The sequence below is a fragment of the Lissotriton helveticus genome, chromosome 1_2, assembly GCF_964261635.1.
Source record: "Lissotriton helveticus chromosome 1_2, aLisHel1.1, whole genome shotgun sequence".
NCBI classification, from domain to species: Eukaryota; Metazoa; Chordata; class Amphibia; order Caudata; family Salamandridae; genus Lissotriton; species Lissotriton helveticus.
In genome coordinates, this window is record NC_136058.1 from 173,815,008 (window position 1) to 173,837,483 (window position 22,476).

At 56.4% G+C, this 22,476-nt stretch overlaps 1 protein-coding gene across 2 annotated transcripts in view; it reads left to right on the forward strand.

The window, feature by feature from the left end:
- Window positions 1-22,476, forward strand: part of TUT4 (terminal uridylyl transferase 4) — a 1,200,849-nt gene that overhangs the window by 874,188 nt on the left and 304,185 nt on the right. The gene's annotated exons all lie outside the window — the stretch shown is intronic.

Below are 22,476 nucleotides of genomic sequence, written 5' to 3' on the forward strand. Positions count from 1 at the left end.
GTATGACGAGTGGAGCAGCCGCTCGCAGTCCCCCGAGACTCGCTTATCTAGAACGTACCACAGGCAGGTCAGCTCTGTGTGCGGTCGTAGCGCCTCGGTACTGTAAGCAGGTCAGATCTGTATGCGGTCATAGCGCCTCGGTACTGTAAGCAGGTCAGATCTTTGTGCGGTCATAGCGCCTCCATGCGGCAAGCAGGTCTGATCTGTGTGCAGTCATAGCGCCTCCATGCGGCAAGCAGGTCAGATCTGTGTGTGGTCATAGCGCCTCCATGCGGCAAGCAGGTCAGATCTGTGTGTGGTCATAGCGCCTCCATGTGGCAAGCAGGTCAGATCTGTGCGGTCATAGCGCCTCCATGCGGCAAGCAGGTCAGATCTGTGTGTGGTCATAGCGCCTCGGTGCCGTGAGCAGGTCAGATCCGTGTACGGTCATAGCGCCGCGGTACTGTAAGCAGGTCAGATCTGTGTGCAGTCATCGCGCCTCCATGCGGCAAGCAGGTCAGATCTGTGTGCGGTCATCGCACCTCCATGCGGCAAGCAGGTCAGATCTGTGTGCGGTCATAGCGCCTCCATGCGGCAAGCAGGTCAGATCTGTGTGCGGTCATAGCGCCTCGGTGCCGCGAGCAAGTCAAATCCGTGTGCGGTCATAGCGCCGCGGTACTGTAAGCATGTCAGATCTGGTTGCTGTCATAGCGCCGCGGTACCAGGCGGGGAGATGTGTTGGGTTAATACAAGATCACAGGCTGCTAGAGGCAGATCGTAACCCAAGATCACACTGAGTGCAGTTAAAATAGAAATGAATACACACAGTGGAAGTCACAGACACCAAGATCACACACACTCACACAGCCAGGCGAAGATCACAGCCCAAGATCACACAGCGAGGCCGTTGCACAGAAACGAGTGTACAGAATGGGAATCACAGACACAAAGATAACACACAGCCAGACTCAGATCAAAGCCCAAGATGAGACAGAGTGGCAGCTGAATAGAAATGAGTGTACACAGTGGGAGTCACAGACAAGCAAGATCGCAACCTGCCAGACCAAGCTCAAATGTAGTGTGTTAGCTGCACAGACACTAAGGCCACCCTCTGTGTCATCTTCACTGATGAATACTGTAAGCTGCAGAGAGCTCATACCAGAGTCCCGGCTGCACAGATTCCAAGACACAGAGGTATAAAGACCAAGATCACACAGTGTTAGAGCAAAACTGACGAACATCACACATGGCGTCAGCTCCATAGAAAACACAATGACACTCAGACTGAGGGTCGCAAACGCCTAGATCACACTGTGTTAGAGCAAACTGACGAATACCACACATGGCGTCAGCTACATAGAAAACACAAGGACGCTCAGACAGAGGGTCACAAACGCCTAGATCGGCCACTGCCAGACGAAGACCACGCACAGATACCAAGATCACACATACTGTCAACAGGATAGGATCATAGCGTCAGCGGCACAGAACTGAAGGTCAGGCACAGTATCACGCGCATAGATAACACGAACAAACACCAAGATCACACAGTGACAGAGCACCCTGTTAAAGATTAGACATGGTGGCGGATTCACAGACACCAGACCAGGATCAAACTTGGTGTCAGAGTCTCATATAGGATCTGCGGCACCGCTGAGTAAAACTCGGCTCACCCTGGGGCATTGCTGGAAGAGACCCAAGCAGGGCATGTTCTCTTAGCGCTGTGCTGGGGAGAGGTCCCATGTTCATCCAAGATCATACACTGTCAGACGAAGATCACACAGAGTGCGATCCACAATCAATTGTGCTGCAACAACCTTCAGAGTGGGGGAGGGAGCTAGAGGGCGCTGCCGTTACTGTTAGCGAGTGTGAAAAATCTGTTTTACACAAAGAACAAGTGAAGCAAATCAGTGCGGTGAGAGCGGCGTGTGTCCCAGGGTGCATTTTAGCGCAGTCTGTCCTGAATATACAAGTGCGGGAGATTCACTGTCCTGTACAAAGGCGAGAAACCATAACGTCTGGAAATCGGGGCTCAGCATATATTTTCCTTTGCTCCTCACACAACTAAAGTGCCTTGATGTGTTGTGTTCTTATCACATGCTTTGTTTGTTTCCCTCAAAATCAGAATTACAAAAATGCCTTATTTGTACTTTCATTGCTGCTGCTATATTTTGAAATATGTATAGATTTCACTTTACATTTATAAATGTTGTTGCATGGTAGAAAACATTACCACCTACATCCTTTCCCTTTTCACCCCCTGTTCACTTGGTTCAAATTACAAAAGTACATGCAACATGATACAGTCAAAATGTAAAGGCACTTTTATTGCTCATTCTCGTCCTGCTAGGTTATTTTTGTCGCAGCACCCGTGCACCCCTACTTCCAGGACTCATGGGTACAGTGCAATAAACACATGCATCTTCACAACACCTGCATAGATAGCAAAATCAAAGTGTCAATGTCACATACGTAACACACACTACGAATGGACCCGTTAATGTCCGATCCCGGTGCAAACTCCTTTTTGCACCGGGATCGGCATTACGAGCTGTGTGATGACGAGCACGCACTTGCAGTTTTCCCTGTATAGGTTCCAGCATTTATAGGGGGAAAAGGACTGATAGTATGAGAATCGTTACTTCTTCCCAGTTATTTTCCCTTCAGTGGTTGGTGATGAGGCTTCACTTAGTCCTTTTGTTGGACTGCGGATACGACATAACGTGCAGCTTGTGATATTTATTGCATATATTTCTATTTTTTTCTTTAGGAAGTGTGTTGTTGGTATGCCTTAGACTGTCATAAAAACACAGCGTTGTTCACTATTTGCCTTTGCACCCGAATTTACTGTACTTTATTGTCACAGAAGCTCATTGTTGAATTTATGGCTTTCTTGCACACTGTAGAAACGTTTGCGATCATGGACTGTCTTAAAAATCAACCAAGATAGTAGCCTGTTATGTTCCACTGCTATTGCTGACTTATTTGGTTATCAGCAGTGTTTGAGAACATGCATAGTTTGTGTCTTTTAGTGGCAGCGTCCATCTTATCCTGCCATTTTTACTTGGGATCATCATCTTAGTTGCCTCCTGATATGAGGGACAGATACAACAAAAACAGCTTAATTGGCCATCTATTAATAGTCAGACATGATCTATTAAGAAGCCCAATCATTAATAACTAGCTAGAACGATTGCATTTGTCAATGCTTGTTTACCCTAAACCTAAGGTGATTCATTTCATTAACTCAAATTGATTGAACTTGCTTTTTATCATGGCCATGACAGGGTCTTTTGCACAGAGTCAAAACAGTTGACTCCCTTTTTAGGGCGAGTCTTCAAGGCAGAGCCACTTGGCTGGTTGCAGAAGACATATCGGGGCTTACCAAGAGCACACAAGAGCTTGAAGCATGCCCAGTGCTCACAATTGGTTGCCTTTCCTGTCAGTCTCATTTGGCTGCTTTCTATTGAATGTTTTTTGTGAGTCTTGGGTTTGGCCCTCCCATGGAGCATAGCCTCTTTACCATTCCTTTGAGAGGTTGGCTTCTATTGGTTAGCCAGTGAATGGGTTTTAAGGAACAACTTTTTCATTTTTGTTTAAGCACTCCGTGAGAGTGCATGCTTTTTCCAGCTATCTCCCTGGTGTGCTTTTCTTACCCCTCGCTTTCTCTGCCCATGTAGTACTCTCCCCTAGCAGCACTTGCGCTGTTCTCTCTCACCTGTGTGCTTCTGCCCTCACCTGCAATCCACGATGCTCTCTTTCACCCGTGTTCCCTCCATGTTGCTGCTACGCCCCATCCACCCACTGTGCTTCTTCACTGCTCGCTCTCTCCCCAGCCTGCTCCTGCTACCTACACATCTATCTTTTTTTCATCAAAAAAGCACTATGTTTTAAAAAAAGTTTTTACACTTTGTTTTTTAGGTCTCGCCTCTCAATGCGCATGCGCATTGAGCAGAGCGAGACTATAGGGGCTTAAACAGCGTTTAACCAAGCACACGATTCCACTGGCGATTCCTTACAGTGCATGTGCTTTTTAGGTCATTATGCAAGCGCAAGCCCTAAAAAGCGCGTGCACATGCCACCAGCTGCCTGCCTTGCATTACCACATTAAAGGCAGCCCAGCCTCCCTCCCGCAGCCCCTGCTGCTTCACACTTTCATCGCCGCTCTCCCCGCTCCGCCCCCTGCTGCAGTTTCACGGCCGCCAGGCTCGCATTTCTCCTCCCCCTCCCCAGCCGCCAGCGCCTCCCCTCTCTCTCCCCGCAGTTTCGGCCGTGTCTCCCTTTATTTTACTTTTCTTGTTTACTCATGCCTTTATCCCACTTCCCACTAGCTCCCTCTCTTTCTCTTTTTCTAGAATCTCTTATTTATATTCCGCATTCATGTCGCATGGCAGTGCATTTTCACTAAACTAAACGTTTGTATTACAAGCCTGTTTCTTTTTATAGTCATGTAAATGCAACACATATTACATTACAAATGCTATAGGTGTCACGTTTGCAAAAAGTTAAAACTATTGGCATTGTAAATGACAAAGCTATTGTTGGACCAGGCCTCATGGCGTGATCCTACCCCTCCCGCATGGCGGGCCCAGAACGACATCGGCCCTCCACCGAGCCTCGGGCAGCCCCTTCTGCCCGACCCTGCACGCATCCCGGACCACCACTACCGGCCTGGCTCCATCTTAGGCCCATCACGTCCTGAGCACGAGGCCTCGCCCGACTCCATCTTGGGCCCACCACGTCACGAACACGTGGCCCCGGCCCAGGCCCCAGCGAAGCCCCGACATCGAGTCACCAAGATCCACCCAGGTGGTCGAGTGGCCACTCGACAGATCCCGGAGGAAGGGGAGTCTCGATGGTCCTCCCGCCGTCTCCAGACGCCTGGTATCGATCGCCCTCCGGCCTCCCTGGGCGCTGGCTCCACCCCCCTGCTGGGTGTCTGAAACATCTTGAGAGCCTGCTGGCGCTGCCGCGGCCTACCTTGTCTGAACCATCTTGAGAGCCTGCTGGCGCTGCCGCGGCCTACCTTGTCTGAACCATCTTGAGAGCCTGCTGGCGCTGCCGCGGCCTACCTTTTCTGAACCATCTTGAGAGCCTGCTGGCGCTGCCGCGGCCCATCTTCGCCGAAACCACCTCGAGGCCTGCTGGCGCTGCAGCGGCCTCCTCTCCGTCACCGACCACCTGTCGAGTCCTGCTGGCGCTGCCGCGGCTCGACCTCTCGGAACCCCCGGCTCGAGGATTGAGGGCTGTGCGCAGGGTATCCCTTCCTGCCCCCATATTGAGACTGTCCCGCTACCCTGTCCCTTTTACGAGACTCTACAGATTCCTCGATCTGCCTGTATATACCGCTGAGAACCAGCAACCTTTATTCCTGATAAAGCTTAAGAACTCGACCTCTCGTGTGGTGTCCGTTTGTAGTGTTGTGGTTACTCGGCTGTACGACCCTAGGAGAGGACCCTCACCCAGGAGGTCTCTCGATAACGCTCGGCTACTTCTCGACGGAAAGGTGGACCTAGGGGTGGTCCGTCAGACATCTTCTGCCTCCCCCGGGACTGCCTTTCTAACAGTGGTGGCAAGCGACGGGATCCGAGCCGACGCAGATCGTACAGAGAGTAATTCCCTCACTACCGAGAAAAACACACCGCGACCATGACTACGCAAGAAACGAGACCGACTACGGAATTCCAGAAAGAAAAACTGGAAGACTACAGTCACAAGGAATTAAAACAATTCTGCAAAGACCTGGGCATCGCTACCACTGGCCTAAGCACCAAGGAAGACTTTAAATCGGCCCTACAGGCATGGGTGGACGCCGGTGACACGCCACCCCAGAATGAAGACGGCCCGGACGGGAGCCCGGAGACCGACACAACCCCAGTAGGGGAGAGACCCGCCAATCCAAGCACAAGCCCACATGAAGACGCCCGAGAACGAGAGAGGAACCGACTCCACGAATTGGAGCTCGCCCGGCTCCGGCTGGATGGAGAACTGCAGGTGGCGGAAAAGAAAATAGCACTCGAGCAACTACGGCTAGAAGGAGACCTAGAGGAGAAACGAAGACAAAGAGACCTCGAGGAGAAGAAACTCCTGCTCGAGCATGAGCGCGGCCTAAAGGAACTAGAAATAAAGGCCAAGACGAATGAGGCCAGCGCCTTCGGGGGCAAGACCTCGCCCCCTCCTGTGGACCCGAAGGTGCACATATCCAAGGATGTCGTCAAAGAGTACTACAAGAACGACGACATCCAACAATGGTTCAAAGCCTACGAAGTAGCCATGACCGCCCATCGAGTACCCCTCAAGGACTGGGGCGCCGGCCTGTGGGGGAAGTTCGTCAACGAGGGGAGAGACGCCCTACTAGAGCTTCCCGATACCGAGATGACCTCCTACGAACACATGAAAACCGCACTCCTCACTCGCTACGGACTCACCCCCGAAATGTACCGGCAGCGATTCCGAGACTGTAAAAAGATCCCCGGTACCACGTGGGTGGAGTACGTGAACATTTTCAGCAGAGCCTTCGAGGGGTGGATCAAAGGCAGCCAGGTCACCACCTACCAGCAGTTGGTCGACCTCATTATATGGGAACATCTTTCCAATAACTGCTTCATCGAACTCCGGCAGCACCTCCTCGACAGCAAACTGACTGAGCCACGCAAACTCGCTGTTGAGGCGGATAGATGGGTGAGCACCCGAGTCCCACGGAGCCCGATGGGAGACTACGGCCGGGGATCCTCGGGGAACCACCGACCATGAGGTGGCGGAGGAGGCCAGAACAGGGGCCGAGACGCCCCCGCGGGGTCCTCCCCTACCTCCACTTCGCCATACCTGGGCCGAAGGGGGGTTCCCCCCGCAAGATCGGGGCCCCGCCCGACTGTTACGTGCCACAGATGCCAGCGACAGGGTCATTATGCGAATGACCCCCTCTGCCCGATGAACCAGCGACCGGCACCACCGGCCCTCTGAACCGCCAGATCGCGGCCGCCGCCCTGGGTACAGAAGGAGGCGAGGAAGAAGACAACGACCCCGAGCAGGCCGAGTGGGAGCCCGCTTTTATGATTTTGGCATGCCTGGGTGATCGAGACATGATCCCCCGAGACCCGATGCCAGGCAACACACAGAAATATCGCCAATGGGTCACCATCAATGGACGCCCGGCCGAAGCCCTCCGTGACACTGGAGCCAGAGTAACGGCGGTCCGCTGCCACTTGGTGACCCCGGAACAAATTCTCCCCAATGTTCTGTGCCCGGTACGGACGGCGGACAACTCCGAGAGTTTATGCCAGATGGCCCGTATCCCCTTCGAGTGGGGAGGGGTGTCAGGTATACTGAAGGTGACCATCCGGGACGATGCCCCGGTGGACTGCCTCCTCGGGAACAACCTGGAAAGTTCCCCCTGGGCCGGCGTCGAGCGGAGAGAGCATCTGGGGATGCTAGGCCTACCAGAGTGGGTCTGTGCGACCACCCGCTCCATGTCCGCCCGAGCCACCGCCCCAACGGAGGATGCCCCGGCAGAGGAACCAGAGTGGCCCGCACCTCCACCGCCCGCCGTCCCCGAGGACGCCGACCCTGAACCCGGCCCCCAGGGGCCCAGCCATGAAGACCTCACCGAACTCGGCCACCTTCCAGAACTAGCTCAATGGCGCCAAGAAGGTGGCCCCACCTGCGAACAATTCCGGCAGGAACAAAAAACCTGTCCCTCCCTCGAGGGACTCCGACAACAAGCCGCCACTCAAGCCGCTGGAGACCCCTCGGGGTCCCACTGGGTCTATTGGGACCACGACCTTCTCTACAGCGAGCAGAAGCTCGACGAACTAGGGGCCAGCCGGGTGCTGGTCGTTCCCCTCCGATTCAGAGATTTCCTCTTGAACTTGGCACATGACGTGCCCCTCGCCGGGCACCTGGGGCAGGACAAAACTTACAGCCGCCTGGTGACCCATTTCTACTGGCCGAAAATGCGCAGCGATGTACATAATCACTGCCGATCCTGTCCGACTTGCCAAGCCAGCGGGAAGAGCGGGGGAAAAGTCAAAGCTCCACTCCAGCCTTTTCCCGTGGTCACCACCCCCTTCGAGAGAGTAGGGATCGACATCGTGGGGCCCTTGGACCCCCGCACCTCTCAGGGGCACCGCTTCATCCTCGTTCTAGTGGACCATGCCACCCGCTATCCTGAAGCCATCCCCCTCCGAACCATCACGGCCCCAGTAGTAGGCCGGGCCCTAATGGGGATCTTCTCCCGAGTCGGCTTCCCCCGAGAAGTCGTGAGTGATTGGGGCACCAACTTTATATCCAAATATATGCGGTCCCTGTGGCAACAGTGCGGGGTCACATATAAGTTCACCACCCCGTATCACCCCCAAGGAAATGGACTTGTAGAGCGGTTTAACCGAACACTGAAGGGGATGATCAAGGGCCTAGAAGAGCCGCTACGACGCAAATGGGATGTCCTGTTGCCCTGCCTCCTGTTTGCATATCGCGAGGTACCCCAGAAGTCCCTGGGGTTCAGCCCCTTTGAACTATTGTATGGGCCCCCTCAGCCTGGTCAAGGAAGGCTGGGAAACGGCTGTCCGAGGTGCTCCACCCGATGTCTACCAGTACCTCCTGACACTCCGCAACCAGACTCGGAAGTTCCGGGACCTGGCCGAGGCCAACCTGGAGGCTAGTCAGGAGGAGATGAAACGCTGGTATGACCAGAACGGCCTCGTCCATCGAATTCGAGCCGGGCCAGCAGGTCTGGGTCATGTCCCCGGTTGAACCGTGTGCCCTCCAGGACAAATGGACGGGGCCCTTCAAGGTGGTGGAGCGCAAGAGCCCCGTCACTTACTTGGTGGACATGGAGTCCCCCAGGAACCCCCTCCGGGTTCTGCACGCCAACCGGCTCAAGCCTCACTTTGCTCGCACAGAACTGAGCCTACTGCTAGCTACCGATGACGGAGCTGAAGACGACTCCGAGCCCCTACCAGATCTCCTGAGCACCACTGAGAAGGACGGCTCCGTCGAAGGGGTCACGCTCTCCTCTACCCTGACCCCAGAACAGCACCAGGACTGCCGGAAGCTGCTGGGACAATTTGCAGACCTCTTCTCCCTCACTCCCGGAGTCACCCGGTGGTGTGTACACGATGTAGACACTGGGGAGAGCCCGCCTGTACGACACCGAGCTTTCCGAGTGCCCGACCGAGTTCGGGCCTGCATTCAATCCGAGGTGGCCAAGATGTTAGCTCTGGGGTTAGTCGAACCCTCCGACAGTCCCTGGGCCAGTCCCGTTGTCCTGGTCCCAAAAGCCGCCGCCCCCAGCACACCCCCGGAGCTCCGGTTCTGTGTCGACTACCGGGGGCTGAATGCAGTCACCAGGACCGACGCACATCCCATCCCCCGGGTGGATGAACTGATCGATCGCCTGGGGGCCGCAAAGTATCTCAGCACCTTCGACCTCACAGCCGGGTATTGGCAGATCGGCCTCACCCCTGGAGCACAAGAGCGATCGGCCTTCTCGACCCCTGATGGCCACTACCATTTCAAAGTGATGCCCTTCGGCATGAAAAACGCCCCGGCCACCTTCCTGAGACTCGTGAATCGGGTGCTGGCCGGACTAGAGGAGTTCAGCGCCGCCTATCTAGACGACATTGCGGTGTACAGCCGCCACTGGGATGAGCACCTGACCCACCTATGGGAGGTCCTGACGGCCCTCCGACGGGCCGGACTGACAATAAAGGCCAGCAAGTGCCAGATAGGCCCAGGGACCGTAACCTACCTGGGACACCAAGTAGGGAGTGGCCAGGTGGCTCCCCTCCAACCAAAGATTGACGCCATCCGGGCCTGGGAGCCCCCAGTCACCCAAACAGCCGTCCGAGCCTTCCTGGGGCTCACAGGATATTATCGGCGCTTCATAAAGGACTATGGAAGCATTGTGGTGCCCCTCACAGAACTAACCTCCAAGAGACTACCCCAAAAGGTGCACTGGACCCCCGAGTGCCAGGTAGCCTTCGACACCCTAAAGACCGCTATGTGCACCGCCCCTGTGCTCCAAGCTCCCGACTACAGCCGAGAGTTTGTGGTCCAAACCGACGCCTCGGAGCACGGCATTGGGGCGGTCCTCTCCCAAGTAAACCCAGAGGGAGCCGACCTTCCCGTTGCCTTCATCAGCCGGCGGCTGCTGGCCAGAGAACAACGGTGGAGCACCATCGAGAGGGAAGCCTTCGCCGTCGTGTGGGCCCTAAAGAAGCTCCGGCCCTACCTCTTCGGCACCCACTTCCGGGTCCAGACCGACCACCGGCCCCTGCGGTGGTTGATGCAGATGCGGGGAGAAAACCCGAAACTGTTGCGAAGGTCCATCTCCCTGCAGGGGATGGACTTCACTGTGGAGCATCGCCCCGGCAACGACCACGCCAATGCTGATGGCCTGTCCCGATTCTTCCGCCTCGGCGAGGAGAACCCCCAAGAAAATGGGTGACTCTCCCCTGCCTTCAGCTGGGGGGGACGCGTGTTGGACCCGGCCTCATGGCGTGATCCTACCCCTCCCGCATGGCGGACCCAGAACGACATCGGCCCTCCACCGAGCCTCTGGCAGCCCCTTCTGCCCGACCCTGCACGCATCCCGGACCACCACTACCGGCCTGGCTCCATCTTAGGCCCATCACGTCCTGAGCACGAGGCCTCGCCCGACTCCATCTTGGGCCCACCACGTCACGAACACGTGGCCTCGGCCCCGGCCCAGGCCCCAGCGAAGCCCCGACATCGAGGCACCAAGATCCACCCAGGTGGTCGAGTGGCCACTCGACAGATCCTGGAGGAAGGGGAGTCTCGATGGTCCTCCCGCCGTCTCCAGATGCCTGGTATCGATCGCCCTCCGGCCTCCCTGGGCGCTGGCTCCACCCCCCTGCTGGGTGTCTGGACACCATCATCCCGGCCCCTCTGGCCCCCAGGCGCGAGGGTCCGGACTTCAAAGGACCCCAGGCCTATATCTGGGCCAGCCCCGGAGTAGGACCCCAGTTGTATCCTGGACTGGAAAGCCCTGCTGACGCTGTCGCGGCCGACACCAGAAGAACTCACTTCCCTGTAACCCGAAGCTACCCTGAGAGCCTGCTGGCGCTGCCGCGGCCTACCTTTTCTGAAACATCTTGAGAGCCTGCTGGCGCTGCCGCAGCCTACCTTGTCTGAAATATCTTGAGAGCCTGCTGGCGCTGCCGCGGCCTACCTTGTCTGAACCATCTTGAGAGCCTGCTGGCGCTGCCGCGGCCTACCTTTTCTGAACCATCTTGAGAGCCTGCTGGCGCTGCCGCGGCCCATCTTCGCCGAAACCACCTCGAGGCCTGCTGGCGCTGCCGCGGCCTCCTCTCCGTCACCGACCACCTGTCGAGTCCTGCTGGCGCTGGCGCTGCCGCGGCTTGACCTCTCGGAACCCCCGGCTCGAGGATTGAGGGCTGTGCGCAGGGTATCCCTTCCTGCCCCCATATTGAGACTGTCCCGCTACCCTGTCCCTTTTACGAGACTCTACAGATTCCTCGATCTGCCTGTATATACCGCTGAGAACCAGCAACCTTTATTCCTGATAAAGCTTAAGAACTCGACCTCTCGTGTGGTGTCCGTTTGTAGTGTTGTGGTTACTCGGCTGTACAACCCTAGGAGAGGACCCTCACCCAGGAGGTCTCTCGATAACGCTCGGCTACTTCTCGACGGAAAGGTGGACCTAGGGGTGGTCCGTCAGACATCTTCTGCCTCCCCCGGGACTGCCTTTCTAACAGTGGTGGCAAGCGACGGGATCCGAGCCGACGCAGATCGTACAGAGAGTAATTCCCTCACTACCGAGAAACACACCGCGACCATGACTACGCGAGAAACGAGACCGACTACGGAATTCCAGAAAGAAAAACTGGAAGACTACAGTCACAAGGAATTAAAACAATTCTGCAAAGACCTGGGCATCGCTACCACTGGCCTAAGCACCAAGGAAGACTTTAAATCGGCCCTACAGGCATGGGTGGACGCCGGTGACACGCCACCCCAGAATGAAGACGGCCCGGACGGGAGCCCGGAGACCGACACAACCCCAGTAGGGGAGAGACCCGCCAATCCAAGCACAAGCCCACACGAAGACGCCCGAGAACGAGAGAGGAACCGGCTCCACGAATTGGAGCTCGCCTGGCTCCGGCTGGATGGAGAACTGCAGCTGGCGGAAAAGAAAATAGCACTCGAGCAACTACGGCTAGAAGGAGACCTAGAGGAGAAACGAAGACAAAGAGACCTCGAGGAGAAGAAACTCCTGTTCGAGCATGAGCGCGGCCTAAAGGAACTAGAAATAAAGGCCAAGACGAATGAGGCCAGCGCCTTCGGGGGCAAGACCTCGCCCCCTCCTGTGGACCCGAAGGTGCACATACCCAAGGATGTCGTCAAAGAGTACTACAAGAACGACGACATCCAACAATGGTTCAAAGCCTACGAAGTAGCCATGACCGCCCATCGAGTACCCCTCAAGGACTGGGGCGCCGGCCTGTGGGGGAAGTTCGTCAACGAGGGGAGAGACGCCCTACTAGAGCTTCCCGATACCGAGATGACCTCCTACGAACACATGAAAACCGCACTCCTCACTCGCTACGGACTCACCCCCGAAATGTACCGGCAGCGATTCCGAGACTGTAAAAAGATCCCCGGTACCACGTGGGTGGAGTACGTGAACATTTTCAGCAGAGCCTTCGAGGGGTGGATCAAAGGCAGCCAGGTCACCACCTACCAGCAGTTGGTCGACCTCATTATATGGGAACATCTTTCCAATAACTGCTTCATCGAACTCCGGCAGCACCTCCTCGACAGCAAACTGACTGAGCCACGCAAACTCGCTGTTGAGGCGGATAGATGGGTGAGCACCCGAGTCCCACGGAGCCCGATGGGAGACTACGGCCGGGGATCCTCGGGGAACCACCGACCATGAGGTGGCGGAGGAGGCCAGAACAGGGGCCGAGACGCCCCCGCGGGGTCCTCCCCTACCTCCACTTCGCCATACCTGGGCCGAAGGGGGGTTCCCCCCGCAAGATCGGGGCCCCGCCCGACTGTTACGTGCCACAGATGCCAGCGACAGGGTCATTATGCGAATGACCCCCTCTGCCCGATGAACCAGCGACCGGCACCACCGGCCCTCTGAACCGCCAGATCGCGGCCGCCGCCCTGGGTACAGAAGGAGGCGAGGAAGAAGACAACGACCCCGAGCAGGCCGAGTGGGAGCCCGCTGCTATGATTTTGGCATGCCTGGGTGATCGAGACATGATCCCCCGAGACCCGATCCCAGGCAACACACAGAAATATCGCCAATGGGTCACCATCAATGGACGCCCGGCCGAAGCCCTCCGTGACACTGGAGCCAGAGTAACGGCGGTCCGCTGCCACTTGGTGACCCCGGAACAAATTCTCCCCAATGTTCTGTGCCCGGTACGGACGGCGGACAACTCCGAGAGTTTATGCCAGATGGCCCGTATCCCCTTCGAGTGGGGAGGGGTGTCAGGTATACTGAAGGTGACCGTCCGGGACGATGCCCCCGTGGACTGCCTCCTCGGGAACAACCTGGAAAGTTCCCCCTGGGCCGGCGTCGAGCGGAGAGAGCATCTGGGGATGCTAGGCCTACCAGAGTGGGTCTGTGCGACCACCCGCTCCATGTCCGCCCGAGCCACCGCCCCAACGGAGGATGCCCCGGCAGAGGAACCAGAGTGGCCCGCACCTCCACCGCCCGCCGTCCCCGAGGACGCCGACCCTGAACCCGGCCCCCAGGGGCCCAGCCATGAAGACCTCACCGAACTCGGCCACCTTCCAGAACTAGCTCAATGGCGCCAAGAAGGTGGCCCCACCTGCGAACAATTCCGGCAGGAACAAAAAACCTGTCCCTCCCTCGAGGGACTCCGACAACAAGCCGCCACTCAAGCCGCTGGAGACCCCTCGGGGTCCCACTGGGTCTATTGGGACCACGACCTTCTCTACAGCGAGCAGAAGCTCGACGAACTAGGGGCCAGCCGGGTGCTGGTCGTTCCCCTCCGATTCAGAGATTTCCTCTTGAACTTGGCACATGACGTGCCCCTCGCCGGGCACCTGGGGCAGGACAAAACTTACAGCCGCCTGGTGACCCATTTCTACTGGCCGAAAATGCGCAACGATGTGCATAATCACTGCCGATCCTGTCCGACTTGCCAAGCCAGCGGGAAGAGCGGGGGAAAAGTCAAAGCTCCACTCCAGCCTTTTCCCGTGGTCACCACCCCCTTCGAGAGAGTAGGGATCGACATCGTGGGGCCCTTGGACCCCCGCACCTCTCAGGGGCACCGCTTCATCCTCGTTCTAGTGGACCATGCCACCCGCTATCCTGAAGCCATCCCCCTCCGAACCATCACGGCCCCAGTAGTAGGCCGGGCCCTAATGGGGATCTTCTCCCGAGTCGGCTTCCCCCGAGAAGTCGTGAGTGATTGGGGCACCAACTTTATATCCAAATATATGCGGTCCCTGTGGCAACAGTGCGGGGTCACATATAAGTTCACCACCCCGTATCACCCCCAAGGAAATGGACTTGTAGAGCGGTTTAACCGAACACTGAAGGGGATGATCAAGGGCCTAGAAGAGCCGCTACGACGCAAATGGGATGTCCTGTTGCCCTGCCTCCTGTTTGCATATCGCGAGGTACCCCAGAAGTCCCTGGGGTTCAGCCCCTTTGAACTATTGTATGGGCCCCCTCAGCCTGGTCAAGGAAGGCTGGGAAACGGCTGTCCGAGGTGCTCCACCCGATGTCTACCAGTACCTCCTGACACTCCGCAACCAGACTCGGAAGTTCCGGGACCTGGCCGAGGCCAACCTGGAGGCTAGTCAGGAGGAGATGAAACGCTGGTATGACCAGAACGCCTCGTCCATCGAATTCGAGCCGGGCCAGCAGGTCTGGGTCATGTCCCCGGTTGAACCGTGTGCCCTCCAGGACAAATGGACGGGGCCCTTCAAGGTGGTGGAGCGCAAGAGCCCCGTCACTTACTTGGTGGACATGGAGTCCCCCAGGAACCCCCTCCGGGTTCTGCACGCCAACCGGCTCAAGCCTCACTTTGCTCGCACAGAACTGAGCCTACTGCTAGCTACCGATGACGGAGCTGAAGACGACTCCGAGCCCCTACCAGATCTCCTGAGCACCACTGAGAAGGACGGCTCCGTCGAAGGGGTCACGCTCTCCTCTACCCTGACCCCAGAACAGCACCAGGACTGCCGGAAGCTGCTGGGACAATTTGCAGACCTCTTCTCCCTCACTCCCGGAGTCACCCGGTGGTGTGTACACGATGTAGACACTGGGGAGAGCCCGCCTGTACGACACCGAGCTTTCCGAGTGCCCGACCGAGTTCGGGCCTGCATTCAATCCGAGGTGGCCAAGATGTTAGCTCTGGGGTTAGTCGAACCCTCCGACAGTCCCTGGGCCAGTCCCGTTGTCCTGGTCCCAAAAGCCGCCGCCCCCAGCACACCCCCGGAGCTCCGGTTCTGTGTCGACTACCGGGGGCTGAATGCAGTCACCAGGACCGACGCACATCCCATCCCCCGGGTGGATGAACTGATCGATCGCCTGGGGGCCGCAAAGTATCTCAGCACCTTCGACCTCACAGCCGGGTATTGGCAGATCGGCCTCACCCCTGGAGCACAAGAGCGATCGGCCTTCTCGACCCCTGATGGCCACTATCATTTCAAAGTGATGCCCTTCGGCATGAAAAACGCCCCGGCCACCTTCCTGAGACTCGTGAATCGGGTGCTGGCCGGACTAGAGGAGTGCAGCGCCGCCTATCTAGACGACATTGCGGTGTACAGCCGCCACTGGGATGAGCACCTGACCCACCTATGGGAGGTCCTGACGGCCCTCCGACGGGCCGGACTGACAATAAAGGCCAGCAAGTGCCAGATAGGCCAAGGGACCGTAACCTACCTGGGACACCAAGTAGGGAGCGGCCAGGTGGCTCCCCTCCAACCAAAGATTGACGCCATCCGGGCCTGGGAGCCCCCAGTCACCCAAACAGCCGTCCGAGCCTTCCTGGGGCTCACAGGATATTATCGGCGCTTCATAAAGGACTATGGAAGCATTGTGGTGCCCCTCACAGAACTAACCTCCAAGAGACTACCCCAAAAGGTGCACTGGACCCCCGAGTGCCAGGTAGCCTTCGACACCCTAAAGACCGCTATGTGCACCGCCCCTGTGCTCCAAGCTCCCGACTACAGCCGAGCGTTTGTGGTCCAAACCGACGCCTCGGAGCACGGCATTGGGGCGGTCCTCTCCCAAGTAAACCCAGAGGGAGCCGACCTTCCCGTTGCCTTCATCAGCCGGCGGCTGCTGGCCAGAGAACAACGGTGGAGCACCATCGAGAGGGAAGCCTTCGCCGTCGTGTGGGCCCTAAAGAAGCTCCGGCCCTACCTCTTCGGCACCCACTTCCGGGTCCAGACCGACCACCGGCCCCTGCGGTGGTTGATGCAGATGCGGGGAGAAAACCCGAAACTGTTGCGAAGGTCCATCTCCCTGCAGGGGATGGACTTCACTGTGGAGCATCGCCCCGGCAACGACCACGCCAATGCTGATGGCCTGTCCCGATTCTTCCGCCTCGGCGAGGAGAACCCCTAAGAAAATGGGTGACTCTCCCCTGCCTTCAGGTGGGGGGGACGCGTGTTGGACCCGGCCTCATGGCGTGATCCTACCCCTCCCGCATGGCGGACCCAGAACGACATCGGCCCTCCACTGAGCCTCTGGCAGCCCCTTCTGCCCGACCCTGCACGCATCCCGGACCACCACTACCGGCCTGGCTCCATCTTAGGCCCATCACGTCCTGAGCACGAGGCCTCGCCCGACTCCATCTTGGGCCCACCACGTCACGAACACGTGGCCTCGGCCCCGGCCCAGGCCCCAGCGAAGCCCCGACATCGAGGCACCAAGATCCACCCAGGTGGTCGAGTGGCCACTCGACAGATCCTGGAGGAAGGGGAGTCTCGATGGTCCTCCCGCCGTCTCCAGACGCCTGGTATCGATCGCCCTCCGGCCTCCCTGGGCGCTGGCTCCACCCCCCTGCTGGGTGTCTGGACACCATCATCCCGGCCCCTCTGGCCCCCAGGCGCGAGGGTCCGGACTTCAAAGGACCCCAGGCCTATATCTGGGCCAGCCCCGGAGTAGGACCCCAGTTGTATCCTGGACTGGAAAGCCCTGCTGACGCTGTCGCGGCCGACACCAGAAGAACTCACTTCCCTGTAACCCGAAGCTACCCTGAGAGCCTGCTGGCGCTGCCGCGGCCTACCTTTTCTGAAACATCTTGAGAGCCTGCTGGCGCTGCCGCAGCCTACCTTGTCTGAAATATCTTGAGAGCCTGCTGGCGCTGCCGCGGCCTACCTTGTCTGAACCATCTTGAGAGCCTGCTGGCGCTGCCGCGGCCTACCTTTTCTGAACCATCTTGAGAGCCTGCTGGCGCTGCCGCGGCCCATCTTCGCCGAAACCACCTCGAGGCCTGCTGGCGCTGCCGCGGCCTCCTCTCCGTCACCGACCACCTGTCGAGTCCTGCTGGCGCTGCCGCGGCTCGACCTCTCGGAACCCCCGGCTCGAGGATTGAGGGCTGTGCGCAGGGTATCCCTTCCTGCCCCCATATTGAGACTGTCCCGCTACCCTGTCCCTTTTACGAGACTCTACAGATCCCTCGATCTGCCTGTATATACAGCTGAGAACCAGCAACCTTTATTCCTGATAAAGCTTAAGAACTCGACCTCTCGTGTGGTGTCCGTTTGTAGTGTTGTGGTTACTCGGCTGTACGACCCTAGGAGAGGACCCTCACCCAGGAGGTCTCTCGATAACGCTCGGCTACTTCTCGACGGAAAGGTGGACCTAGGGGTGGTCCGTCAGACATCTTCTGCCTCCCCGGGACTGCCTTTCTAACAGCTATTAATTTTGATATTTTCAAGACCAACACATAAAAAAATTGTCATTTACAAAACCAATAGCTCCAACTTTTCTAATGCGAGACCTATTGCATTTCCAATGCTTGTTAATTTACCGAACCATTTCAGGTGAGCAAATAAAAAGCATAAATATTGTTTTGTAGGTGCACACTTGTGTGTTGAATTCAAATGCAAACCTTAAAAATAATTCAGCAGTCACATCAGCGCATCCGTGTTTTTTAAAGCCATGCTGCATAGTGCATACCCCCTGTGATGCTATCCAGCCTGGCTAAAAATCAGCAATGCAAATAGGTCTTTAAAGGTTAGGCCTATTGGCTTTGCCAATCTTTGTATTATTACTCTTAGGAGGCCAAATGCATCGAGCTAATTTTACTGACTCCTTTTTAGGTCGAGGGACCGTCGCTTCTCACTGCGAAGCAGTGAGGGGCGGAGTCCCCCTGGCTGTGCTTGCTCCCCTGCCCCCTGGCTGTGCTTGCTCCCCTGGCTGTGCTTGCTCCCCTGCCCCCTGGCTGTGCTTGCTCCCCTGCCCCCTCGCTGTGCTTGCTTCGCTGCCCCCTCGCTGTGCTTGCTTCGCTGCCCCCTCGCTGTGCTTGCTTCGCTGCCCCCTCGCTGTGCTTGCTTCGCTGCCCCCTCGCTGTGCTTGCTTCGCTGCCCCCTCGCTGTGCTTGCTTCGCTGCCCCCTCGCTGTGCTGGCTTCCCTGCCCCCTCGCTGGGCTTGCTTCCCTGCCCCCTCGCTGTTCTTGCTTCCCTGCCCCCTCGTTGTGCTTGCTCTCCTGTGTGTGTATGTGGCTCTGGGTGTGTGTATGTGGCTCTGGGTGTGTGTATGTGGCTCTGGGTGTGTGTATGTGGCTCTGGGTGTGTGCGTGTGGCTCTGGGTGTGTGCGTGTGGCTCTGGGTGTGTGCGTGTGGCTCTGGGTGTGTGCGTGTGGCTCTGGGGGTGTGTGTGGCTCTGGGGGGTGTGTGTGTGGCTCTGGGGGTGTGTGTGTGGCTCTGGGGGGGGTGTGTGTGGCTCTGGGGATGTGTGTGTGTGGCTCTGGGGGTGTGTGTGTGGCTCTGGGTGTGTGTGTGGCTCTGGGTGTGTGTGGGTGTGGCTCTGTGTGTGTGTGTGGCTCTGTGTGTGTGTGTGGCTCTGGGTGTGTGCGTGTGTGGCTCTGGGTGTGTGTGTGTGTGGCTCTGGGTGTGTGTGTGTGTGGCTCTGGGTGTGTGTGTGTGTGGCTCTGGGTGTGTGTGTGTGTGTGGCTCTGGGTGTGTGTGTGTGTGGCTCTGGGTGTGTGTGTGTGTGGCTCTGGGTGTGTGTGTGTGTGGCTCTGGGTGTGTGTGTGTGTGGCTCTGGGTGTGTGTGTGTGTGTGTGTGGCTCTGGGTGTGTGTGTGTGGCTCTGGGTGTGTGTGTGTGTGGCTCTGGGTGGGTATGTGTGGCTCTGGGGGTGTGTATGTGTGGCTCTGGGGGTGTGTATGTGTGGCTCTGGGGGTGTTTGTGTGGCTCTGGGGGTGTGTATATGTGTGTGGCTCTGTGTGTGTGTGTGGCTCTGGGTGTGTGTGTGGCTCTGTGTGTGGCTCTGTGCGTGTTCATGTGTGGCTCTGCGTGTTCATGTGTGGCTCTGTGCGTGTATGTGTGGCTCTGGGTGTGTATGTGTGTGGCTCTGGGTGTGTGTGTGTGGATCTGGGTGTGTGTGTGTGGATCTGGGTGTGTGTGTGTGTGGATCTGGGTGTGTGTGTGGCTCTGGGTGTGTGTGTGGCTCTGGGTGTGTGTGTGGCTCTGTGTGTGTGTGTGGCTCTGGGTGTGTGTGTGTGGCTCCGTGTGTGTGTGGCTCTGTGTGTGTGTGTGTGTCTGTGTGGGTGGCGTTGTGTGTGTGGCTCTGTGTGGGTGTAAATGCTATAGGTCATGCATTTGCGAGCTATTAAGCTATTGGCATTGTAAATGACAATGCCATTTATTTAACGATTAAGCTATTGGCAATGTAAATGACAATGCCATTTATTTATGAATTAAAAAAAAGTCATGAACAATGCCAATAGCTCTACCTTTAATAATGCCGAGACCATTGCATTGTAAATACTTGTTTATTTTTCCTCCTTTCGTCGATCAATAGGTGTCTGCACCTGTCCCCCCCCCCCCCCACCCCCAAATGACGGCAGACGCAAATCTGATGCCCCATTGTGTCGCCATTTTCAGATTCTTTTCTCCACTAAAGTACAGTCCAGGTGGAGAGCACTAAATATTTCAAGGAAGACATTTACCTTGTTGACAAGGAATAGCTCCGGAGACTGAGGAAAACCTCAGAAAAATGCAGGTTTTATTTCCTGAGCTTTGACCATAGTTTCGTAAAATGATCACTAGTATGGTGGTGTTGGTGGGACGTTTCCCACTCAGACCTCATAGTAATGGAAAAATACCCCCCATGTGCCTCCATAAGTTCGGAAAGCTTAACTTTGGCTGAGAAAGCCGTGGGGGGGGGGTGTCATATTTTCTTTAATCCTATCAACCTAGGGTTAGTACCCCTATGAATTTTCCCCCCTCACATTGTTTTTATCATTGGAAGGCCCCTGCTTCCCCTAGGCCACTACAGACAGCCAAAAAAACGTAGTGCATTTCAGCCCCGCAGGGTATTATGGGGTCTTCCTTAAGGGGGTGTCAATATTTAGTAAGAAACTCTGGTCGTATTCTTTTGATGCTGCCATGCAGCCTCGCGGCTTTCTCTTTTTTTTGTTTTTGTTGAGATGCCTTTTCCCACCTGACCACCCCGCATGGTGTCCTTCATTTAGGGCAGCCTGGGAAGGCCACTCCTGACTTTCTCGGCTGGCTCATCGCCCAGCTGACATTCTCCTTTGCTGGTGTGGGAGTCAGCAGTGCTCTTTTTCCCTGCCCGCTCCATGGTGTTAGGGTTTCTCCTTTGGTTTGGCCATCCTGCTTCCCCCAGACATGGGCACAAGAAGTGTGGGACGGGAAGGGGGCATGGCACTGTAGCACTTCCCCATGATCCTTTGGGGTAGATGGGCCACTGGAGCAATGGGGTTCCAGCGCTCTAGGGAGGGGGTGTCCCACGCTCACCCCCCTCCCAGGGCTCATTCAATATTAATGATTCTCTCATCCATCCTGGCCCGTCCCAGGGATATTTTGCACTTGCTCCACGTGCTCCGTTGGATGGGGGTCAAAGATCAGATCCTTCTCGCTTCGATATCTCAGACCCGGTCAGGCCATTTAGCACGATATTGGGCTCCTTTTGCTCCTGGTGGCGAGCCCTGGCCAACTGAATCATTTTCCTCAGGCCTCCTAGTCTCTAAGGCAGCATACCTTGCAGGGAGCTTGTCCCTCTGACACCTTGCTCCAGCCTTTCTTCTATTGCTTATCCTCTTGATCTTCTTGCCTCCTGTGTGGTGAAGAAGTTCGAGTCTTACCCAAACTGGCCCTTACAGGATTGCGAGGGACCCACTGGTCCTGTGATCAACTTAGCCCAGGGGGTTCCTCCTTCAAGTTGTTCAAGGCTGCTGCAGTCCAGTACCAGTGTCCAGCTCCAACAAAAAGCACTCTCTCATTTGTGTAAGAGTTTTTAAATTGGGAGAAAGTTTTATAATCCAGGCACTCCTGGCCAATCCTAGAGTGCCACATCACCTCTCCACCCCTGTCCCAACCCTCCTGCACAGTTTGCTGGGACAATTCAAGATGGCGCCATCCAGGAGTCCTAGGTCACATCTCCTCTAGGGCCTTCATCTCTGCTCCTTGCTAACATCTCTGCCAGGTTCTTTCCCACCAAAACTTCAAAGAGAAGCCCTCTTTTGTGGCTTGGGCTCCCTCCTTTGTTCAGTGGGCCTAAGCTGGCCCAACCCTAGTACTTTGTGACCGCTATTAACGGATACAGATTTTCTTCATGCCCCTTCCTCTTCTGGCGCGGAGTGAAACACTCTTAATTGTTGCTTTTGTGTGGGGAGGCCTTTGTTCCTTCTGCTGGAGAGCAATGTAATTAACTTGACCCTTCAGGGTGACACATGGTTTGGGTTTTGATACTGAGCTGAGCCAGAGAAATATACCAATTCTGGATTACCTATAAGGTGTACTTATATCTATTTGGAGCTTGCATAATCCATCTTGCCCCATGTTTCACCCTGTTGGGCAATCTTGATGGACTTTGTAGGCCAAATGAAAGCAAAACTGCACTCCAAGGCATATTTCACCATATGGATATAATAAAATGTCACTGCAGACAAAACAGTAAACCATGTTGACTTTACTTCTGAGTGTCCACTAATTATATAAGGCCTACTACCCAAGGTCAACATCTAGCCCTGTAGAGTCCCCTCAGTGCCAGGTTACGTGTGCGCAGTTATCGGGCTGCGAATTATAGTAGTATCACAAGTGCAACCCACACACGTGTGCATGCGCATTAGTATGCAACCAGCCAAGTGCCCTCTAGTGTGTCACAGCACCCTTATCTTAAAATGCGGACACTGGCAGTAAACACTTGCAGTCAGTTTACCGGGTGATTATCAGTTATAGGGCTCGCCCTCTGAAAAAAGTCCAAAACCAGGTGATCCAGAAGCGAAAAGTCCAGTCGGATTAAATTGGCCGAACCCCTTTTGTT